Source organism: Pristiophorus japonicus, chromosome 26, assembly GCF_044704955.1.
Source record: "Pristiophorus japonicus isolate sPriJap1 chromosome 26, sPriJap1.hap1, whole genome shotgun sequence".
Classification (NCBI taxonomy): Eukaryota; Metazoa; Chordata; class Chondrichthyes; family Pristiophoridae; genus Pristiophorus; species Pristiophorus japonicus.
This window is the reverse complement of record NC_092002.1, coordinates 15,690,587-15,715,596: the sequence shown is the minus strand read 5'-3', so window position 1 is coordinate 15,715,596 and position 25,010 is coordinate 15,690,587. Positions and strand designations below refer to the sequence as shown.

Here is a 25,010-nt window from a genome sequence, read left to right as displayed (position 1 = left end):
CGGACCACCGACTGTGTGTAGCCACCCTGCCTTACTTTGCAACATTGGGATGGGCCAATCGTTTCTGCGACGGATGGGTTGCAACATCCCTTCTGGCAGTTCACCTTTGGCAGGCGGTAACGTGGGATCCTGGCTGGTCCAGGACCTGAGCTGGGGGGCTGTTGCGGTTGACCCCTCGCTTTCTAGTGCTGTACGACCACGAGTGGGTCTGCAGGCTGCGCTGTTTCCACCACAATGGTGGGCAATGGTAGCCAGCTGAGGGCATTAGTGCCGTTCTCAGTGCCTGGCCCGTGGTGGATCATATTACAGTGCACTGAGTGTTAGGCATTCTTGAAACAACGCATCGATAATGGTGCCTCTGCTCTTCGAAACTTGTGGGATGAGCAGCTTGTCTGACTCGAGCACATAGTGGAACACTCTTTGGTACGTCTCTTTAGTCCCGTGTATACAGGCTGCTGCCTTAGTTAACTTATTGGATGCATGTTCACTAGTTTGGGGCTCGCCCGCTACTTTTGCTTGCTGCACAACTCTCCCGACCCCGTGTGATAACACATCACTTGTTACAAGTACTTTGTCAGATACATATACGACCGGTTGGAGTTCACCCGCTACTTTGGCTTCTTGTAAGTTACCCCAACCCCATATAATGGTACATCATTGGCCGCGAAGGACCGCTCACAAAGGTTACATAGTGCAAACAATTTATTGGAGCGCAGTGAACTTCTGGCCTTCTCAGCGGCTGCCCCTTTACCTTTGCCCCAAACACAGTCGTCTTCCTTGCTGGGCGACACATTCCTCCATTCCGTTCTGGAAACCTCCCGTGGTCTAGACGCTCTCTCGTCCCGTGGTCTGGACGCACCTTCGTCCCGTGGTCTGGACGCCTTCTTGTCCCGTGGTCTGGACGCACTTTCGTCCCGTGATCTGGACGGTCTCTCGTCCGTGCCGTGATCTTCCTCCCCAGGTATTTGGCCTCTGGCGTCAGGGAGACGCATTCGGATTGTTTCGGCTGGAGTCTCACTCTGCATGGTCGACCTGGAGTCTCTTCCATCGCCGCGAAGAGGTCGTCTGCTTCGGATGGTGGGTACCGCGCCTGTACCGCTGCTCGGTTGATCTTCACCACCACGTCGATGTGATGAGCGGCCTGTGCCTTGGGGATCTGCAAATGGATCTGCACTTTGATGCCTCGTTCAGCTGAAGGTGGGGTTTTGCTCAGCCTTTGAGAAGGGGAGATGTTGTTCACCGGAGAAGGTACACAGAGGTCTTCCCCATTCCACCTCCTGCCAAGCAGCGTTGACTCATCACCTGAAACAATCCACAGTGGTAAATCATGCACTGCTCCCTCATGGAATACTCTTATGTCCGCATTACCAATAACTGGTATCAGTTCCTTGGTGTAGGTGCGCAGCTTTACCTGAATCGGGTTCAGCTTGGGTCGCTATGCTTCGTCGCCCCACAGCTTCTCGAATGCCTTCTGGCTCATAACTGATTGACTCGCCCCCGTGTCTAGTTCTATGGGGACTGGAGTGCCGTTATGTTCAACTTTTACAGTTATCGGAGGGCTTTTGGTGGTGAAGGTATGTATCCCATATACTTCCTCTTCATCCTCAGGTTGCGTTGCCTCCGCTGCTCGTTCATCGTGATCCTCGCTGGATCGGTCGTCTTCTCCTGTCTCTGCCACATGGTGAGTCAGAGATCGTTTTCACATTCGCTGGAGGTGCCCCATTGTTCCACGAGCCTTGCACACATAGGGCTTGAATCTATTGTGTTCCTAACACAGATGAGACTTTAGGGAGGTTAAAGTAACAGTGACCTCAGTCTTTATTAAGACACTCCAGAGTGAGGAACAGGCCTTAGGGGCCGGCTTATATACAGTGATCCCAAGGGATGCTGGGATCCCTTGGGACTTCAGGAGATGCACTCCCTGGTGGCGGAACATGGGAGTGCATGCTTTACAGATACACAACATCACTTCCCCCGCCAAAGTCAAAGTGAAAACTATTTACAAGGTGAGGCGGTCGGGAGCCTTTGGTTCCCTGGTGGACCCTCTCGGTACAAATATCTGTTCTGGTGTGTTGGCTGTGCCCTCGCTGGGCTGGCGTGTTGTTGGCCCTGCAGGGCTGCTGGGTGAGCCTGGCCTTGCTGGGCTGTTGGGTGTGATGGGTTCGATTTCCTGGTCTGGGGTGGTGTCGTTGATCCTTTGGGTGTGTGTTGTGGGCTCAAAAAAGGTGGTGTCTGCTGTGGGTTGTTCAGGGCAGTCTGTGAATCGCAGCCTCATTTGGTCCAGGTGCTTTCTGCATATTTGTCCATTATCTAGTTTGACTACAAACACCCTACTCCCTTCTTTAGCTATCACCGTGCCCGCGATCCACTTGGGACCATGTCCATAGTTTAGCAATTACACAGGGTTATTCAGATCAATTTCCCATGACACAGAGGCGAGACCATCGTTTACATTTTGCTGCTGCTGCCTGCTCTCTACCTGATCATGCAGGTTGGAGTGAACCAGCGAGAGTCTGGTTTTAAGTGTCCTTTTCATGAGCAGCTCAGCCGGGAGCACCCTTGTGAGCGAGTGGGGTCTCGTGCGGTAGCTGAGCAGTACTCAGGAGAGGCGGGTTTGGACTGAGCCTTCTGTGACTCGTTTAAGGTTCTGTTTGATTGTTTGTACTGCCCGTTCTGCCTGCCCATTGAAGGCTGGTTTAAACGGGGCCGAGGTGACATGTTTGATCCCATTGAGGGTCATGAATTCTTTAAATTTGGCCCCGTCTAAACCAGCCTTCAATGGGCCATTGTCACTGACCAGTATGTCAGGCAGGCCGTGGGTGGCAAACATGGCCCTCAGGCTTTCAATCGTAGCGGTGGTGGTGCTTCCTGACATTATTTCACATTCAATCTATTTTGAAAAAGCATCCACCACCACCAGGAACATTCTACTGAGAAACGGGCCCGCATAGTCGACATGGCTCCTTGACCATGGGCTGGAGGGCCAGGACTACAAACATAGTGGTGCCTCTCTGGGCGCGTTGCTCAATTGAGCACACGCTGCATTGATGTACACAGGACTCTTAAGTCAGAGTCGATACCGGGCCACCACACGTGGGATCTGGCTATCGCTTTCATCATTACTATACCCGAGTGTGTGATGTGGAGATCCAAGATGAACGGCTCCCTGCCCTTTTTGTGTAGCACTACGCGGTTACCCAACAACAGGCAGTCTGCCTGAATGGACAGCTTGTCCTTTCGCCGCTGGAACGGCTTGATTAGCTCTTGCATTTCAACGGGGATGCTGGCCCAGCTCCCATGCAGTACACAGTTTTTTACTCGGGATAGCAGAGAATCTTGGCTGGTCCAAGTCCTAATCTGGCGGGCCGTGACAGGTGATTTATCATTTTCAAATGCTTCCATGACCATCAGCAAGTCTGTGGGCTGCGCCACCATCAACAAGTTTGCAGGCTGCATCATTTCCACCCCCGTGGTGGGCAATGGTAGCCGACTGAGAGCATCCGCACAGTTCTCGTTGTCTGGCCTGTGGTGGATGGTATAGTTATAATCTAATAGCACGAGTGCCCACCTTTGTAGGCGGGCTGAGGCACTAGTATTTAACCCCTTGTTTTCAGCGAACAGGGATATGAGGGGCTTGTGATCGGTTTCCAGCTTAAATTTGAGGCCAAACAGGTACTGACGCATTTTCTTTACCCCGAACACACACGCTAATGCCTCTTTCTCAATCATGCTGTAGGCCCTCTCAGCCTTAGATAAGCTCCTGGAGGCATAGGCGACAGGTTGCACCTTCCCCGCAACGTTAGCTTGTTGTAATACACACCCGACTCCGTACGACGACGCATCACATGCTAGCACAAGTCTTTTACTCGGGTTATACAATACAAGCAGCTTGTTGGGAGCATAAAATGTTTCTGCTGACCTCAAAAGCAATTACTTGTTTTTTTTTCACCATACCCAGTTCTCGCCTTTACGCAATAACTCATGTAGAGGCTCTAAGAGGGTGCTTAACCCCAGTAGGAAGTTACCAAAATAGTTGAGGAGTCCCAGGAACGACCGCAGCTCCGTGACGTTCTGTGGCCTGGGCTCGTTCATGATAGCCTCTGTCTTGGCGTCTGTGGGCCGGATGCCGTCCGCCATGATCTTTCGCCCCAAAAACTCCATTTTTGTTGCCATGAAGACGCATTTCGGCCTCTTCAGCCGCAGCCCTACGCGATCTAGTCACTGGAGGACCTCCTCCAGGTTTTGTAGGTGCTCGACGGTGTCCCGACCCGTGACCAATATGTCGTCCTGAAAAACCACCGTGCGTGGTACCGACTTGAGTAGGCTCTCCATGTTTCTCTGGAAGATCGCTGCAGTCGACCGAATTCCAAACGGGCATCTGTTGTAGTTGAACAGTCCCTTGTGCGTGTTAATGCAGGTGAGGCCCTTCGAAGACTCCTCCAGCTCCTGCGTAATGTAGGCCGAAGTTAGGTCGAGCTTGGCGAACGTCTTGCCTCCTGTCAGCATCGCAAATAGGTCGTCTGCCTTAGGTAGCGGGTATTGGTCCTGTAGCGAGAAACAATTAATAGTTACTTTATAAACGCCGCAAATCCTGACCGTGCCATCACTTTTGAGTACTGGAACAATTGGGCTGGCCCACTCGCTAAATTCCACTGGGGAGATGATGCCCTCACGTTGCAGCCTGTTCAGCTCGATTTCCATTCTGTCCCTCATGTGAGGTACCCCTCGCGCCTTGTGGTGAATGGGACCAAGTGGATCCGCACTTTCGCCCCGGAAAAGTTTACAACGCCTGGCTCATAAACGGGAAGGAAATTTGTTAAGAACCTAGGTACATGAGGCCTCATCGACATGTGATAACGCTCGGATGTCATCCCAGTTCCAGCAGATTTTGCCCAGCCAGCTCCTTCCAAGCAATGTGGGGCCATCGCCCGGGACAATCCAGAGTGGCAGTTCGTGCAACGTGCCCTCCTCGGTGACCTTGACCATGGCGCTGCCCAGGACAGTGATAAGCTCTTTGGTGTACATTCTCAGTGTCGTGTGGATGGGGCTCAGGGCTGGTCTGAGTGCCTTGTTGCACCAGTCTCTCAAAAATCTTTTTACTCATGATGGATTGGCTATCGCCAGTGTCCAGTTCCATGGCTACGGGTAAGCCATTCAATTTTACATTTAGCATTTTCGGTGGACATTTCGTGGAAAATGTGTGCACCCCGTGTACTTCAGCATCTGCCTCCTCTCTCTGAGGCTCGAAATTGCTTTGATCCACCATGGATCGATCTTCCTCTGCCACGTGGTGGTTAGCAGGTTTTGCAGAGCTTGCAGCTCATGTGCAAGCTTGTTGGAGGTGCCCCATTGTTCCACAGCCCTTGCAAACATACCCTTTGAAGCGGCATGAATAGGCTGAATGGAAGCCTGCACAATGACAACAAGGTGTGAATTGCCTTGCATTCATCCTTTGTTGGGGACTCTGAGTCATCTGGGTCACCTGAGGCCTGCTGGCAGTTGCAGACTCGTGGTTTCTGCCCTGTACCTTCGAGTTAATTTATGAACATTGCTAGAACTTGTATGCTGAGAGATTTGTTTGGTGTTATCACTGGTGAACATAAACACCTGTGCTATCGCAATGGCTTCACTGAGTGTCGGTGTCTCTGCAGTCAAAAGTTTTCGTAGGATGATCATGTGGCTAATGCCCAATATAAAAAAGTCTCTGAGCATTTGCTCCAGGTAGCCATCAAACTCACATTGTCCTGCAAGTCGCCTTAGCTCGGCGACGTAGCTCGCCACCCCCTGACCTTCAGATCACTGGCATGTGTAGAACCAATACCTTGCCGTCGGCACGCTCTCCCTCCGGTTAAGATGCTCCCGAACTAGTGTACACAGCTCCTCATACGACTTATCTGTGGGTTTCACTGGAGCCAGAAGATTCTTCGTGAGGCTGTAGGTTGGTGCCCCGCAGACCGTGAGGAGGACCGCTTCCTTTTTGCAGTGCTTCCTTCTTCGTCCAGCTCGTTGGCTACAAAGTATTGGTCTAGCCGTTCGACACAGGCTTCCCAGAGAAGTCTACCCTCCGAGAACTTCTCCAGGATGCCCACAGTTTGCTGCATCTTTGCATTGGATTCGTATACTCGTCGCCAGTTATTGTGTTCCTAACACAGATGAGACTGCACACAGGGAGGTTAAAGTAACAGTGACCTCAGTCTTTATTAAGACACTCCAGAGTGAGGAACAGCCCTTAGGGGCTGGCTTATATACAGTGCTCCCAAGGGATGCTGGGATCCCTTGGGACTTCAGGGGATGCACTCCCTGGTGGCGGAACATGAGAGTGCATGCTTTACAGATACACAACCGAGAGTGCATGCTTTACAGATACACAACAGGATCGACATTGATGAGCTCTATGGCTGCCCCCGCAGCGCCAACATGGTGCTCATGGATAATGCATTCATGCCCCACGGTGGACTCTGAGTCATTCTAGGCCTAGTGCTGGCCTCTGCAGTCGTGTGAGCGCTGCCCTGAACAGATCTACCTGCTGAAAACATTATTTTATACACAGTACTTGCAGGTGAGCTTCGATTCTGTGAAGTTATCTGTTTCGTGTTATCGCTTGTGGATATGAAGGCTTGGGCTATCCTGATGGCCTTGCTCAGATCTCGGGATTCAGCAGACAGCAGTTTGCGAAGAATGACCTCGTGGCCAATTCCAAGCAAGAAAAAGTCCTGCAACATTTCCCCCAAGGATCCTGCATATTCGCACTGCCCCGCAAGGCTTCTTAGGTCGGCGACAAAACTCGCCACATTCTGGCCCTCTGAGCGATGGTGCGTGTAAGAGCGATACCTGGCCATCAGGATGCTCTCCTTTGGCTTGAGGTGTTCCCTAACCAGTGTACACAGCTCTGTGTAATATTTTTCCATTGGTTTGACTGGTGCCAGCAAAAATTTAAGGAGGCCATATACCGATGACCCACATACAGCGAGGGGAATCGCCCTGCGCTTGATCGCTCTTTCAGCCATGTCCAATTCATTGGCCACAAAGTACTGGTCGAGGCGCTCAACGAAGGCTTCCCAATCATCACCCGCAATAAATCTCTCAAGAATACCAACGGCAGCTATTACCGCGTGAAAGTTCGTCGTTACTCGTCGCCAATTTGTTATGTTCAGAATAAATCCACAGGACTGTATCGCAAGCTCAGACTGTTGTGACCTTGGTCTCTTTATTCAGATTCCAGAGTGGATAAGCAGCATGGTGAATCACCTTTTATACCTGCTTTCCCCAAGGTGCACAGATGACCTTTAGGTCTCCCACAGGTGTGCCCCCTAGTGGCAAGACTGATTTTGGTGAGGTTTGCATACATACATAACAAGATCATCATGGGTTCAAACGTTACTTCTGAAACTTGAGCACATAATATAGGCTGACACGTCGTTGTAGTACTGAAGGTGTGCTGCACTGTTGTAGGTGCTGTCTTTTGGGTGAGATGTTACACCGAGGCTGTATCTGTTCAGGTGGGCATAAGAGTTTGCGCTATTTGAAGAAGAGCAGGGAGTGTCCTAACTAACAATTAACCCTCAACTAACAGTGTCTGGTCATTGATCTCAGTGTTTGTCGGACTTGGCTATGCACAAATTGGCTGCAATGTTTGCCGACATTATAAAAGTGACTATTCTTCAAAAGTACTTTGCAGCTGTTAAGCTCTTTGGGATGTCCTGAGAATATGCAAGGCACTATATAAGTTTGTTTGTTTCTTTAGTTTTAAAAATCAACAAATAATTGAAACTGTAAAGAAATTGTGGAACTTTAGTTTAGAAGGTCACAGTCTGAATTTTGTAGTTGGTTTCCAAATATTGCCTTTGAATTCCTGTTATTAAACAGTTCGATTTGACTAACAGGAAAATCTGCCCAAGGTGTGTGTACCTAGATAGGATCAACAATGTTAAATTAAAGCAATACAATAATTTCAGAAAAAATAAAAGAAACATTTGATTTTTTTTGCCTTGTTACATTTTATGCATAATAGGAATGAGGAGTTATAGTATTTTCACTGAACATGAACGGTTGAGGGAGAAATGTTAGAGGTTTTTAAAATTCCGACAGTTTTTGAAAGGGAAAACATTTTTCCACTGGTTGGCAGGTGATTAACGAAGAGTCGTCTGCTCAGGATTATCACTAGAAGAATGAAAGGGAAGTTAGAAGCAGCTTTTTTCACACAATTGAGGAAGGGACGGTAACATAACTTAAGAAGGACTTTGATAAATATATGAAAATGAATACGATAAAGCTACGAGGAAATATCATTTAAAGTAGACAGTTCCAGTGATTGCTCTGCATAGGCAAGATAGGGCCAATCTTCTTCGGCAGTCCCTCGGAGTCGAGGATGACTTGCTTCCACACTAAAAATGAGTTCTCAGGTGACTGAGTCCAATGCGGGACCTACAGTCTCTGTCACAGGTGGGGCAGACGGTGATTGAAGGGACGGGTGCTTGGGTTGCCGTTCACTCCTTCCGCTGTTTGTGCTTGGCTTCCACATGCTCCCGGCAAAGATACTCGGGTGCCTTCCCAGATGCTTCTCCTCCACTTTGGGCGGTCTTGGGTCAGGGATTCCCAGGTGTCGATGGGTATATTGTACTTTTTTAAGGAATTGTACTTTTTTTAAGGAGAAATGGCCTCTCTTTGTTCTGTAAGTTCTATCATTTTATGATCTAGATATGTAATTTCTAAGAAATTTGACAGCTGTTCCAAAGAAAAAGTATTTAACTTTTATTCAGCTATTTTGATGCCTTTAAAGGAATTATGCAAAGAAATATGATCTTCTGATGCACTGTGTGGCAGACTAACCAAATATCAATCTGTAAAATTTGGTGAAATGGTGCTGGATAGAGCAAAAGTGTGTTGAAATATTATCTAATGCCAAAGTCCCAATAATGAACACTCCCCAATGAGCTGATTGCATTTCATGGTGATATTGCAGATAATCCCAGCACAGCTGCACCAATGATACTAATGCTTGGAGATTTGAAAATTAAGAGTGCAGCATCAACAACAATATGATTGTGTTTAAAACCAGTGCCCTGAAGTTAAGCTGTCAGATACTAGTGGGCAAGCACTTAAGTTTGTTTGTCTTACGTTTTTCCCTATTTGCACGCACAGTTAAAATAAGCAGGTTAATGCTTTTGCTCAAATAGTGGTGAGGGAATTTTAAGATGAACACATTTAATGACAAACTCTCTTCCCCCAAAAAGCTGTGGATGCTGGGTTAATTGACATTTTTAAGACTGAGCTCGATAAATTTTTGTTAGGTCAGGGTAGCAAGGGATATGGATTAAAAGATGGTAAATGGAGATGGGTATTACGAACTAATTGGTTTATTAACAAAGGTTTAACAATCACACCACACGTTGCTAGTTCATCCACTAGGCTCACAACTGCATACCTCATCGTGGATGACCTAGACCCAACTGACTGGGGTTTTATTGAGTCTTGTGAACATCATGTGACTGGTTATGCCACTCAGTGTAACAGCTCAACAAATTTTGCAGTCGAGTATCCTGCATTTGGGGACATCGCAGACATCAGCACACCCGAAGTGCAATGGGCTAGCCTCATCCTGGGAGAACCACCCTCTTGATCATGGTTACTCCCCTGCCAGGTAAGTAAACCTGTGGACATACTCACAGGTGCATACATTACACAGTGCAATTAGTCATTGTGCTTCCCACAAACACGTGCCAGAATATGCAGTATGCAGCGGGTATTGGGAGGTGTTTGATGGTCGCACCCTCAATAAGTGAGTGCAGTGAGCGGTTTACATGATTGTGCAGCTGGTTGAGGGTAAAGTACATCTGTGTGTTGTGTACTATTGCATTACGCTGTCGAAGGATAACTGCAGTAGGTATCTACCTTGACAAACGTCTTCCAAGGTGTTGAATTTCTTCATGTGGGAGGATAACCATTTTATTACAGAAACCGCATGCACCTGCTAGGTCATCTCTTCTCCATGCCATCCCTTCCATCAACATATTTCTGCGTAATGTCAGCTGCCTGCCACCCGCCTGGGAATTGATAGACTCCTGGTTCGTTTCAGCACAAATCAAAATAAGGAGAACTGAACAATTTTCAGAGAACAGCTTTACGGAGCTGCATTAGAACATTTGTGCTGCAGCCGTGAAATTCCTGCCACCTATCCACCATACCCCAACCTCCGCACTTCAAGTACGTGCTGCAAATCATGCCGGGAGTCCACCAGTAATATGTAAATGAGAGGACCTCAGTAAACTCTGCACCTAAAATCGAGCAAGTGTGCTGGCACTGCCTTCCCCTTCAACAGAACTTCAGCCCCCATGTGAGTTCTGGTGAAATACACCGCTTTAAAAGTTGTAGTAGCATGTACTCTTCGGTGACTTGAATTTATTCTTAAATAATTGGCTTGTTATGTATTTAACCCCTTGCAACCTGTATTACACAGCCACCAGAGGGCCTACCTATTGGAGTCCCAAGGGATCCCGCATCCCTTGGGAGCACAGTATACAAGCAGGCCACCCATGAGGTACGTGCACTCGAGTCTCATTAAAGGAACTAAGGTCACACGTGCTCACAGTACTCAGTTTCATCCTTTATTATGAACGCATTAATTGGCAACGAGGTAATGAACAACCGCGCAAAAATGAAAGGAACAGTTGGTATCCTGGAGAAGTTCTCGGAAGGAGATGATTGGGAGGCCTTCATGGAGAGACTCGACCAATACTTTGTGGCCAACGAGCTGGAAGGGGACGAGAATGCTGCCAAACGAAGGACGATCCTGCTAACTGTCTGTGGGGCAACAACCTATGGCCTCATGAAGAATCTCCTAGCTCCGGCAAAACCAACAGCTAAATCCTATGAAAAATTGTGTACGCTGGTCCTAAATCCTAAGGAAAGCGTTTTGGTGGCAAGATATCGGTTCTATATGTGTCAACGGTCGGAGGGCCAGGAAGTGACAAGCTATGTCGCCAAACTAAGGCGCCTCGCAGGACATTGTGAATTTAAGGGATTCCTAGAACAAATGCTTAGAGACTTTTTTGTACTGGGCATTGGCCATGAGGTAATCCTTCGCAAGCTGTTGACTGTTGAAACTCCGAATCTAAGTAAAACCATAACGATAGCCCAGGCATTTATGTCCACCAGCGACAACACCAAACAGATTTCACAAAGTAAAGAAGTTTCAGCCAGTACTGTGCATAAAGTAACGTCGTTTGCGAGCAGGAATATACATGGCAGAACGTACACACCGGCTGCTGCTGCTCGACCTCCGATGACCCAGAGTCCGCCAACAATCGGTAATGCGAGGCAGTTAACACATAGTTGGCGCTGTGGCGGTGATCATCGGCCCCATCAATGCCGCTTCAAGCACTATGCGTGCAACGGTTGCAGAACAATGGGACACCTCCAACGAATGTGCAGGCGAGCTGCAAACCTTGCAAAGCACCACGTTGCAGCGGAAGGTAGATCCACTGTGGATCAGGCTGAATTTGAAACTCGTACCAAAGAGGCACAAGTGTATGGGATTCATACATTCACCGCAAAATGTCCACCAATAATGTTGAAAGTTGAACTGAACAGAATTCGAGTATCTATGGAACTGGACACGGGTGCGAGTCAGTCCATAATGAGTAAAAAGGCCTTTGACAGGCTGTTGGGCAAAAAGGCACACAGACCCAAGCTCAGCCCCATTCACACCAAACTAAGAACTCACACAAGGAACTAATCCCTGTAATCGACAGTGCAGAAGTCAAAGTCTCCTATGATGGAGCAGTACACGAACTCCTGCTGTAGATTGTGCCGGGGAGGGCCCCACATTGTTTGGCAGAAGCTGGTTGGGGAAAAATCCGCTGGAACTGGACAACATCCGAGCGCTTTCGTCCATTGATTCCGCCTCATGTGCCCAGGTTCTGAGCAGGTTTCCATCATTGTTCGAGCCAGGCATTGGAAGCTTCTCTGGGACAAAAGTGCAGATCCATTTGGTTCCCGGTACGCGACCCATCCACCACAAGGCACGGGCAGTACCATACATGATGCTTGAGAAAGTGGAAATTGAGTTGGACAGGCTGCAGCGAGAAGGCATCATCGCGCTAGTGGAATTCAACAGTGGGCCAGTCCGATTGCCCCGGTACTTAAAGAGGATGACACGGTCAGAATTTGTGGGGACTATAAAGTAACGATTAACCGTTTTTCGCTGCAGGACCAGTACCCGCTACCCAAGGCAGACGACCTATTTGCGACCCTGGCTGGGGGGAAGACATTCACCAAGCTGGACCTGACCTCGGCCTACATGACGCAGGAGCTGGAGGAGTCTTCGAAAGGCCTCACCTGCATCAACACGCACAAAGGTCTGTTCATCTATAACAGATACCTGTTTGGGATTCGGTCGGTCGTGGCAATCTTCCAACAGAACATGGAGAGTCTGCTAAAGTCGGTTCCTCGCACCGTGATTTTCCAGGACGACATACTGGTTATAGGTCCGGACATACTGGTTATTGGTCCGGACACCATTGAGCACTTGAAGAATCTGGAAGAAGTTCTTAGTCGGTTGGATCGCGTGCGGCTCAAGTTGAAACGCTTGAAGTGAGTTTTCCTGGCGCAGGAGGTCGAGTTCTTGGGAAGAAGAATCGCAGCAGACTGCATCAGACCCACCGACGCCAAGACGGAGGCCATCAAGAACGCGCCGAGACCACAGAACGTGACAGAGCTGCGATGGTTCCTGGTACTCCTTAACTATTTTGGTAATTTCCTACCTGGGTTAAGCACCCTGCTAGAACCCCTGCATGTGCTATTGCGCAAGGGAGACGACTGGATATGGGGGAATTCACAAGAGGCTGCCTTTAAGAAAGCCAGGAATCTGTTGTGTTCTAACAAACTGCTTGTCCTGTATAACCCGTGTAAACGATTAGTGCTAGCTTGCGATGCGTCATCATACGGGGTCGGGTGTGTGTTACAACAGGCTAACGAATCAGGGATTTTGCAACCGGTCGGTATGCATCCAGGCGTTTGTCCAAGGCCGAAAGGCCTACAGCATGATTGAAAAAGAGGCTCTGGTGTGCGTTTACGGGGTAAAGAAAATGCATCAGTACTCATTTGGTCTTAAGTTTGAGCTTGAAACTGACCACAAACCGCTCATATCGCTGTTCTCTGAGAGCAAGGGGATTAACACCAATGCCTCTGCCCGCATCCAAAGATGGACGCTCACGCTGTCGGCACTCAACTATGTAACCCACCACAGACCGGGCACAAAGAACTGCACTGATGCTCTGTCAGCTGCCATTGCCCATCCACGGGATGGAAATGGCATAGCCTGCGGACTTGCTCATGGTAATGGCATAGCCCACGGACTTGCTCATGGTAATGGATGCATTCGAAAACAAAAACTCCCCCGTTATGGCCCGCCATATCAGGACCTGGACCAACCAGGATCCTTTACTGTCCTTGGTAAAAAAACTGTGTTCTCCATGGGAACTGGTCCAACGTTCCAGCGGAGATGCAGGAGGCAATTAAGCCGTTTCACAGGTGCAAAGACGAAATGTCCCTGCAGGCGGACTGTCTGTTGTGGGGCAATCGCGTGGTCTTGCCCAAGGAAGGCAGAGATATGTTCATTTCTGAACTGCACAGCACCCACCTGGGCATTGTAATGATGAAAGCCATAGTCAGATCCCATTTGTGATGGCCCGGCATCGACTCAGATTTAGAGTCATGCGTGCGCCAGTGCAACACTTGCTCTCAGCTGAGCAATGCACCCAGAGAGGCACTGCTAAGTTTGTGATTGTGGCCCTCCAAACTGTGGTCAAGGATCCACGTGGACTATGTGGGCCCATTTCTAGGCAAAATGTTCTTGGTTGTCGTGGATGCTTAATCAAAATGGATTGAATGTGCAATAATGTCTAAGCACGTCCACGGCCACTATTGAAAGCCTACGAGCCATGTTTGCCACACACAGCCTGCCTGATGTCCTGGTCAGCGACAATGGACCGTGTTTCACCAGTGCTGAATTCAAGAAATTCATGACCTGCAATGAGATCAAGCACGTCACATCTTCCCCATTCAAGCCCGCATCCAACGGCCAGGTAGAACGGGCAGTTCAGACCATCACGCAAAGCTTGAAACGAGTGTCGGAAGGCTCCCTGCAGACCCGGCTATCCCGAGTGCTGCTCAGCTACCACACCAGACCCCATTCACTCACCGGGGTTCCCCCAGCCGAGTTGCTCATGAAAAGGGTGCGCAAAACAAGGCTCTCTCTTGTCCACCCTGATCTGCATGATCACGTGGAGGGCAGGCGGCATCAACAAAGTGTATACCATGACCGCGCAAATTTGTCACGCGATATTGAGGTCAAGGCCCTGTGTTTGTGTTCAACTATGGACATGGTCCCAAATGGCTCACTGGCGCGGTCATAGCCAAAGAGGGGAATAGGGTGTTTCAGGTCAAATTGGCCAATGGACTAACGTGCAGAAAACATTTGGACCAAATCAAATTGAGGTTCACCAACAGCTACGAACAACCTGAAGAAGACACCACCAACTTTGACCCTCCAACACACACACAAGTGGCAACTGACATCATAGTTGACCACGAAGCAGAACTCACCATTCCCAGCAGCCCGGCAAGGCCGGCTGCCCAGAAGCCCAGTGAAGAACTAACCAACTCACCCACACCCACATTTGCACCAAGACAATCGACAAGGGAGCGAAAAGCCCCAGATCATCTCACCTTGTAAATAAGTGTACTATTGACTTTACGGGGGAGTGATGTTATGTATTTAACCCCTTGCAACTTGTATTACACTACCACTAGAGGGCCTACCTATTGGAGTCCCAAGAGATCCCAGCATCCATTGGGAGCACAGTATATAAGCAGGCCACCTGCACTCTGGAGTCTCACTAAAGGAGCTGAGGTCACACTTGTTCATTGTACACAGTACTCGGTTTCATTTTTTATTATGAACGCATCATGGCTGATTTGGTGTTTAGTTCCTTGATGTAAATTAATTCACCACCGTATTAAATCAACATCAGAATATGCAAACTGTCATTAAAGTATCTTTATTGCCAGCTACCTAAATCAGCATAAAAATAGTTCCCCCAAATTTTTTGCAGCCAGCTAGTATTAATACGAAGCCTGTCCTGAATGTTTTAAGGCAGATTTTATCAATTCCCATCCCAGCATGGAGCGAGTGTATGGTGGGAATTTGGACGCTGAGGCCAGTGGTCCTACTAGATTCACTATCCATTAATTTTACAAATGTATGATGGAAGCTATTCAATTATCACTCGTAACTTGATAACTCCAATTGCTAATCAGCAAGTAGCCAATATGCGTCTAAACTCCGGTCTGGTTGTTGTGTAACTCAGAAGATACAGTAAAGAAATGGATATGGGAGATAGCAAGATACAACATAGGCTAAACAGTACAGGTGCAACCTCCCAAATCTGAAATTCCAAAATCCAGAAATATGTTCCAAAATCTGGACTTTTTTTTAATGGCGTCTCTCTGTATAATCAGTCCACACAGATATAGTCAAATTCCTCTTGATCAAATTAAACTTACTTCAACTCAACCAGAACTCTTACACAATACTGTACAATTACTATCCCCATTTTCGCAGCATTCGAAATAAAGTAAATGAGTTGACGGCACAAATCATTACAAATGGGTATGATTTGGTGGCTATTACAGAAACATGGTTGCAGGGTGGCCAAGACTGGGAATTAAACATACAGGGGTATCTGACGATTCGGAAAGATAGACAAGAAGGGAAAGGAGGTGGGGTAGCTCTGTTAATAAAGGATGATATCAGGGCAGTTGTGAGAGACGATATTGGCTCTAATGAACAAAATGTTGAATCATTGTGGGTAGAGATTAGAGATAGTAAGGGGAAAAAGTCACTGGTGGGCGTAGTTTATAGGCCCCCAACTAATAACTTCACGGTGGGGCGGGCAAAAATCAAGGGAATAATGGAGGCATGTGAAAAAGGAACGGCAGTAGTCATGGGGGATTTTAACCTACCTATCGATTGGTCAACTCAAATCGCACGGGATAGCCTGGAGGAGGAATTCATAGAATGCATACGGGATTGTTTCTTAGAACAGTATGTAACAGAACCTACAAGGGAGCAAGCTATCTTAGATCTGGTCCTGTGTAATGAGACAGGAAAAATAAACTATCTCCTCGTAAAAGATCCTCTCGGAATGAGTGATCACAGTATGGTTGAATTTGTAATACAGATTGAGGGTGAGGAAGTTGTGTCAGAAACGAGCGTACTATGCTTAAACAAAGGGGACTACAGTGGGATGAGGGCAGAGTTGGCTAAAGTAGACTGGAAACACAGACTAAACGGTGGCACAATTGAGGAACAGTGGAGGACTTTTAAGGAGCTCTTTCATAGTGCGCAACAAAAATATATTCCAGTGAAAAAGAAGGGTGGTAAGAGAAGGGATAACCAGCCGTGGATAACCAAGGAAATAAAGGAGAGTATCAAATCAAAGACCAATGCGTATAAGGTGGCCAGGGTTAGTGGGAAACTAGAGGATTGGGAAAATTTTAAACAACAGCAAAGAATGACTAAAAAAGCAATAAAGAAAGGAAAAATAGATTACGAAGGTAAACTTGCGCAAAACATAAAAACAGATAGTAAAAGCTTTTACAGATATATAAAACAGAAAAGAGTGACTAAAGTAAATGTTGGTCCCTTAGAAGATGAGAAGGGGGATTTAATAATGGGAAATGTGGAAATGGCTGAGACCTTAAACAATTATTTTGCTTCGGTCTTCACAGTGGAAGACACAAAAACCATGCCAAAAATTGCTGGTCACAGGAATGTGGGAAGGGAGGACCTTGAGATAATCACTATCACTAGGGGGGTAGTGCTGGACAGGCTAATGGGACTCAAGGTAGACAAGTCCCCTGGTCCTGAGGAAATGCATCCCAGGGTATTAAAAGAGATGGCGGAAGTTATAGCAGATGCATTCGTTATAATCTACCAAAATTCTCTGGACTCTGGGGAGGTACCAGCGGATTGGAAAGCAGCTAATGTAACGCCTCTGTTTAAAAAAGGGGGCAGACAAAAGGCAGGTAACTATAGGCTGGTTAGTTTAACATCTGTAGTGGGGAAAATGCTTGAAACTATCATTAAGGAAGAAATAGCGGGACATCTAGATAGGAATAGTGCAATCAAGCAGATGCAGCATGGATTCATGAAGGGGAAATCATATTTAACTAATTTACTAGAATTCTTTGAGGATATAATGAGCATGGTGGATAGAGGTGTACCAATGGATGTGGTGTATTTAGATTTCCAAAAGGCATTCGATAAGGTGCCACACAAAAGGTTACTGCAGAAGATAGAGGTACGCGGAGTCAGAGGAAATGTATTAGCATGGATAGAGAATTGGCTGGCGAACAGAAAGCAGAGAGTCGGGATAAAGGGTCCTTTTTGGGTTGGAAATCGGTGGTTAGTGGTGTGCCACAGGGATCAGTGCTGGGACCACAACTGTTTACAATATACATAGATGATCTGGAAGAGGGGACAGAGTGCAGTGTAACAAAATTTGCAGATTACTCTAAGATTAGTGGGAAAGCGAGTTGTGTAGAGGACACAGAAAGGCTGTAAAGAGATTTGGATAGGTTAAGCGAATGGGCGAAGGTTTGGCAGATGGAATACAATGTCGGAAAGTGTGAGGTCATCCACCTTGGGAAAAAAAAACGTAAAAGGGAATATTATTTGAATGTGGAGAAATTACAACATGCTGCGTTGCAGAGGGACCTGGGGGTCCTTGTGCATGAATCCCAAAAAGTTAGTTTGCAGGTGCAGCAGGTAATCAGGAAGGCGAATGGAATGTTGGCCTTCATTGCGAGAGGGATGGACTGCAAAAGCAGGGAGGTCCTGCTGCAACTGTATAGGGTATTGGTAAGGTCGCACCTGGAGTACTGCGTGCAGTTCTGGTCGCCTTACTTAAGGAAGGATATACTGGCTTTGGAGGGGGTACAGAGACGATTCACTAGGTGATTCCGGAGATGAGGGGGTTACCTTATGATGATAGATTGAGTAGACTGGGTCTTTACTCGTTGGAGTTCAGAAGGATGAGGGGTGATCTTATAGAAACATTTAAAATAATGAAAAAGATAGACAAGATAGAGGCAGAGAGGTTGTTTCCACTGGTAGGGGAGGCTAGAACTAGGGGGCACAGCCTCAAAATATGGGGGAGCCAAGTTAAAACCGAGTTGAGAAGGAATTTCTTCTCCCAGAGGGTTGTGAATCTGTGGAATTCTCTGCCCAAGGAAGCAGTTGAGGCTAGCTCATTGAATGTATTCAAGTCACAGATAGATAGATTTTTAACCAATAAGGAAATTAAGGGTTACGGGGCGAGGGCGGGTAAGTGGAGCTGAGTCCACGGCCAGATCAGCCATGATCTTATTGAATGGCGGAGCAGGCTCGAGAGGCTCGATAGCCTACTCCTGTTTCTAATTCTTATGTTCTTATGTTCTTATTTTCCCCCACCACCAAAATCTTTTCCCACCCTCCTGAAAAGAAAGAACAACTTGCATTTATATTGCAGCTTTCACGATTTCAAAACATCCAAAATCGCTGATCCTTCTTGAGGTATGGTTCCGGAGCTTTGAGGAGCTGATTATTGGCTAAAAACACGCGATACTGTCACTAAAAGTGAGATGGCAGTCCACCTATTTTTAACCTAATCTAGAAGTGTTTCAACTTGTCAGTCCCCTACACACGCACACAAAGGAACTTGACTAGATAGTCTGAGGGTAGAAGGGCCCATCAGTGAAGTTTGCATACAAGCACTTTTGCACTCAAAGGGTTGGAAATTTGTTTTTTGGTGATGACGGTATTTTTTCGGCAGTTTTCGCCAAAAATACCGCTGAACACACCAATATTTTTTAAAGGCCTAAGTTTCGTTAGAAAATGCGCCCAGCGGTAAAAATCGGCAGAAACCGCGGTCCTTGCCAACTTTAGTCCGAGGCCGACTGTGATGAGCGAGGCCTTGGGAGGGGGGGGGGAAATCCCCCCAAAAAGTAGCAAAAAAACAAAAAATAAAACCCCACAAAACATCCACAAGATACTTAACTATTGCATCGCTGAAAAATAAAAACTTTAACTTAGCTTTTTTTGCAGGTCTTCATACCGACTGCTGTTATTGGGGCTGCAACACAGGTTTTGCTCGGGTGATTTTTTTCGCCTAGAATACGGGTGCGTCAAAAGTCAAAATTAAGGCGAAATCGCTATTTCCAGTCTTGCATGCCAGCTGTCTGCTTTTCAACAGTATTTAAAAACCGCCAGCACTAGACTTAGGCGAAACTAGCGGGCAAAAGGTTGGTGAATTTCTAGCCCATAGTATCGATCGTAAGTATCTATTAAAGCAAAATCAAAATAAATCTTTCTCCTTCTCAACCCTCCCCACTCTAACCTTCTTATAGCCTCATACTCGGCTCCAGGGTTTCCGGATTCGGGACTTCGGATTTCATCTGCGAAATCTGGAAATACCCGAAACTCGGCCATGGGGTTTCCAGATTCGAGACTTTGAATTTTGTTTCCGAAATCCGGAAATACCCGAAACTCAGTCCGGGGTTTCCAGATTCGGGACGTCGGATTTCTGTTCCGAATTCCGGAAAAACCGTAATGGCCTCGGTCCCAAGGTTTCTGGATTTCGGAGGTTGTACCTGTATTTGGAACATGTTCCTTTTATACAAGAGAAAAGCTGCTCTGGTTGAAAGTAGCTACTTGCTTGTTTAGAAGTAAAAAAATGTAAATTAATGTGATGTAATCACAGAATGTGTTGTATCAGCTTATTATCTAGCACATGCTAATGTCACTATATTTCCAGTCAAAGCTACCAGATAGGCACTCCTTTTGGGAGCCTGTTGGCAGGCCACTTGTCCAAACAAGAAGAATTCTGTCCCAACCTTATGGCCGGAATTTTGCCAGCGCTGAGAGGGCGGGTTCTGAGGCGGGTCCACTGTCAAAATATAAAAGTTTGACAGCGAGTCAACAGCCCGTTGTCAACCTGTCTCCACTTCAGTTTTCCAAGTGTCGGGTCTGTCTGCGCTTTGTAGACCCGACATCAGGGAAGCCATTTGACATAGTTAAGAGCTTGTTAAAAGGTACTTAAACAGCATTTTATCACACACTTAGAATTTTTCCAGCTTTTTCACGAGGTTCCTAGTGCTCGGGGAGCACGTTGTGTAAGTAGGTCGGATTTTCAATGACTCTCCATTCTTCTGACTAGTTGACAGCTACAAAATTGGAATAAAAGCAATCATTTTGCAGATGTTCACTTTTCAGTCTTAGAGGCTGGAGCTTTCATGATTTGAAATACACTTTCCAGCTTTATGCAGATTGGAAGTGTTTGGAGTAAACTCTCTATCCACTGTCACTTTGTTGGAACAACCTATCACACCACTGACAGATTGCTTCTGTCATCTCAACTTCAGCTGCTATCTATTCCAGCAGCCTTGGTGCCCTTGAAAAAAATCACACCTTGGTCCTCAGAATCCCACCACGATCAGCCCCAACACCAGCATCACTAACAACACCACCAACCTTCTCTGCAATTACCTAATGCTGTACAGGACACAGAGTATCAGCATCTAACCAAATTGCTGCCAAGGAGGTAAGGGACGGCCTCATTTACTTCACTTGATGCTGTACACCCTGGCTGCCACATAATGCGTTAGGTTGGCACCACCTCACACCAGCACCATAAAGCATCCCTGCAATGTCCAAGCCATTCTTTTCACACTCCTCACCATGGCGAGGGCGGCACCATTATGTCTCACCATTCACTACAACTCACTAAGCCACTTTCAAATGTGTACATAAAACTGTCCAAGTGTTGAAGATAAAAATTTAAATATTTGGCAACACATCAACAGAAACTTTACATGAACATTGGCTAAAACACCCGAGCCCACCCCTGTGTGTTGTTAGTTGTTATGATTGGAATTGGATGAGGGTGAGTGTAAGCGGTGGTTAATGAGATGGGGCAGTGATAATGTAGAGAGAGAGGGAGGGGTGGAGGTGCAAGGTACGTTAGTGTGAGTAAGGATGTGCAGGAGTAGGGTAGGGAAGGCAGAGTGATGGGGATGTGATGAATGGCACAGCAAGATGAGATTGAGTGTGGCTTTGCAGTCACGTTTCGTGATCTACTGAGATCATTGAAAGGTTTGTGCCACTGCAGCCAGCTCCTCCTGACGACATCCCTGCTTGTGCCCTCCTGTGCAATGTGCAACCAAGCTGCGTTGATGTTCTGGGGAGGTTGCTTCCTCCCATTGAAAGGGAAGAGAATATCCCTCGTGCTGTGACTCCATAAGCATCTAGAGATAGTCATGGGAGAGCCTGGGGTGCAGCAGGGCACCTTTGTGCAGTGATTGTCAATGTTTCCAGCACCTCGATGCTGTAGAACACTGATAGCATAACTGTCCAAATGAATGTGGACATGGTCTCTTTAAGTAAACTGGCTGATGCCACGTCATCAAATATGCAGCTTCGGGGTCTGCTAAAGTCATTGGGCCCGATTGCAATTTTACCTCTGACTTGAGAAGGGAAGCTGTTGAAGATTTCTCGCCAGTGAAGACAGCAGGAAGTGTTTGCTAGTGCTGTTGGGGAGGGGTTAAACTAATATGGCAGGGGGATGGGAACCTATGCAGGGAGACAGATGGAAGTAGAATGGGGGCAGAAGCAAAAGATAGAAAGAGGAAAAGTAAAGGTGGAGGGCAGAGAAACCCAAGGAAAAAATCAAAAAGGGCCACATTATAGCAAAATTCTTGAGGGGCAAAGTGTGTTAAAACGACAAGCCTGAAGGCTCTGTGCCTCAATGCAAGGAGTATTCGTAATAAGGTGGATGAATTAACTGCACAGGCAGCAATTAATGATTATGATATAATTGGCATCACGGAGACATGGCTCCAGGGTGACCAAGTCTGGGAACTCAACATCCAGGAGCATTCAACATTCAGAAAGGATAGACAGAAAGAAAAAGGAGGTGGGGTAGTGTTGCTGGTTAAAGAGGAAATTAACGCAATAGTAAGGAAGGACATTAGCTTGGATGATGTGGAATCTGTATGGGTGGAGCTCCGGAATACCAAAGGGCAGAAAACGCTAGTGGGAGGAGTTGTGTACAGATCACCAAACAGTAGTAGTGAGGTTGGGGACAGCATCAAACAAGAAATTAGGGATGCGTGCAATAAAGGTACAGCAGTTATCATGGGCGACTTTAATCTATATATAGATTGGGCTAACCAAACTGGTAGCAATACGGTGGAGGAGGATTTCCTGGAGTGTATGAGGGATGGCTTTCTAGACCAATATGTCAAGGAACCAACTAGAGGGCTGGCCATCCTAGACTGGGTGATGTGTAATGAGAAAGGACTAATTAGCAATCTTGTTGTGCAAGGCCCCTTGGGGAAGAGTGACCATAATATGGTAGAATTCTTTATTAAGATAGAGTGTTAGTCGGGAAATTGTGTTGGGGAAATTGATGGGATTGAAGGCAGATAAATCCCCAGGGCCTGATGGCCTGCATCCTAGAGTACTTAAGGAGGTGGCCTTGGAAATAGCGGATGCATTGACAGTCATTTTCCAACATTCCATTGACTCTGGATCAGTTCCTATGGAGTGGAGGGTAGCCAATGTAACCCCACTTTTTAAAAAAGGAGGGAGAGAGAAAACAGGGAATTATAGACCGGTCAGCCTGACCTCAGTAGTGGGTAAAATGATGGAATCAATTATTAAGGATGTCATAGCAGTGCATCTGGAAAATGGTGACATGATAGGTCCAAGTCAGCATGGATTTGTGAAAGGGAAATCATGCTTGACAAATCTTCTGGAATTTTTTGAGGATGTTTCCAGTAAAGTGGACAAAGGAGAACCAGTTGATGTGGTATATTTGGACTTTCAGAAGGCTTTCGACAAGGTCCCACACAAGAGATTAATGTGCAAAGTTAAAGCACATGGGATTGGGGGTAGTGTGCTGACGTGGATTGAGAACTGGTTGTCAGACAGGAAGCAAAGAGTAGGAGTAAACGGGTACTTTTCAGAATGGCAGGCAGTGACTAGTGGAGTGCCGCAAGGTTCTGTGCTGGGGCCCCAGCTGTTTACATTGTACATTAATGATTTAGACGAGGGGATTAAATGCAGTATCTCCAAATTTGCGGATGATACTAAGTTGGGTGGCAGTGTGAGCTGCGAGGAGGATGCTATTAGGCTGCAGAGTGACTTGGATAGGTTAGGTGAGTGGGCAAATGCATGGCAGATGAAGTATAATGTGGATAAATGTGAGGTTATCCACTTTGGTGGTAAAAACAGAGAGACAGACTATTATCTGAATGGTGACAGATTAGGAAAAGGGAAGGTGCAACGAGACCTGGGTGTCATGGTACATCAGTCATTGAAGGTTGGCATGCAGGTACAGCAGGCGGTTAAGAAAGCAAATGGCATGTTGGCCTTCATAGCGAGGGGATTTGAATACAGGGGCAGGGAGGTGTTGCTACAGTTGTACAGGGCCTTGGTGAGGCCACACCTGGAGTATTGTGTACAGTTTTGGTCTCCTAACTTGAGGAAGGACATTCTTGCTATTGAGGGAGTGCAGCGAAGGTTCACCAGACTGATTCCCGGGATGGCGGGACTGACCTATCAAGAAAGATTGGATCAATTGGGCTTGTATTCACTGGAGTTCAGAAGAATGAGAGGGGACCTCATAGAAACGTTTAAAATTCTGACGGGTTTAGACAGGTTAGATGCAGAAAGAATGTTCCCAATGTTGGGGAAGTCCAGAACCAGGGGTCACAGTCTGAGGATAAGGGGTAAGCCATTTAGGACCGAGATGAGGAGAAACTTCTTCACCCAGAGAGTGGTGAACCTGTGGAATTCTCTACCACAGAAAGTAGTTGAGGCCAATTCACTAAATATATTCAAAAGGGAGTTAGATGAAGTCCTTACTACTCGGGGGATCAAGGGTTATGGCGAGAAAGCAGGAAGGGGGTACTGAAGTTTCATGTTCAGCCATGAACTCATTGAATGGCGGTGCAGGCTAGAAGGGCTGAATGGCCTGCTCCTGCACCTATTTTCTATGTTTCTATGTTTCTATGTTTCTATGTGACACAGTTAATTCAGAGACTAGTCCTGAACTTAAGGAAAGGTAACTTCGATGGTATGAGACATGAATGGGCTAGAATTGGGTTGACGGTGGGTAGGCAATGGCAATGGCAAACATTTAAAGATCACATGGATAAACTTCAACAATTGTACATCCCTGTCTGGAGTAAAAATAAAATGGGGAAGGTGGCTCACCGTGGCTAACAAGGGAAATTAAGGATAGTGTTAAATGCAAGGAAGAGGCATATAAATTGGCCAGAAAAAGCAGCAAACCTGAGGACTGGGAGAAATTTAGAATTCAGCAGAGGACAAAGGGTTTAATTAGGGAAAATAGAGTATGAGGAAGCTTGCTGGGAACATAAAAACTGACTGCAAAAGCTTCTATAGATATGTGAAGAGAAAAAGATTAGTTGAAGACAAACGTAGGTCCCTTGCAGTCAGATTCAGGTGAATTTATAATGGGGAACAAAGAAATGGCAGACCAGTTCAACAAATACTTTGGTTCTGTCTTCATGAAGGAAGACACAAATAACCTTCTGGAAATACTAAGAGACCGAGGGTCTAGTGAGAAGGAGGAACTGAAGGAAATCCTTATTAGGCGGGACATTGTGTTAGGGAAATTGATGGGATTGAAGGCCGATAAATCCCCGGGGCCTGATAGTCTGCATCCCAGATTACTTAAGGAAGTGGCCCTAGAAATAGTGGATGCATTGGTGATCATTTTCCAACAGTCTATCGACTCTGGATCAGTTCCTATGGACTGGAGAGTAGCTAATGTAACATCATTTTTTTAAAAAGGAGAGAGAAAACAGGGAATTATAGGCCGGTTAGCCTGACATCAGTAGTGGGGAAAATGTTTGAATCAATTATTAAAGATGAAATAGCA

The 25,010-nt window shown here is 46.8% G+C and overlaps 1 protein-coding gene and 1 pseudogene across 4 annotated transcripts in view; one reads left to right on the top strand and one right to left on the bottom strand.

Moving 5' to 3' along the window:
- Window positions 1-25,010, top strand: part of LOC139239218 (ryanodine receptor 1-like) — a 506,468-nt gene that overhangs the window by 18,431 nt on the left and 463,027 nt on the right. The gene's annotated exons all lie outside the window — the stretch shown is intronic.
- Window positions 9,513-9,648, bottom strand: LOC139239256 (U1 spliceosomal RNA; annotated as a pseudogene).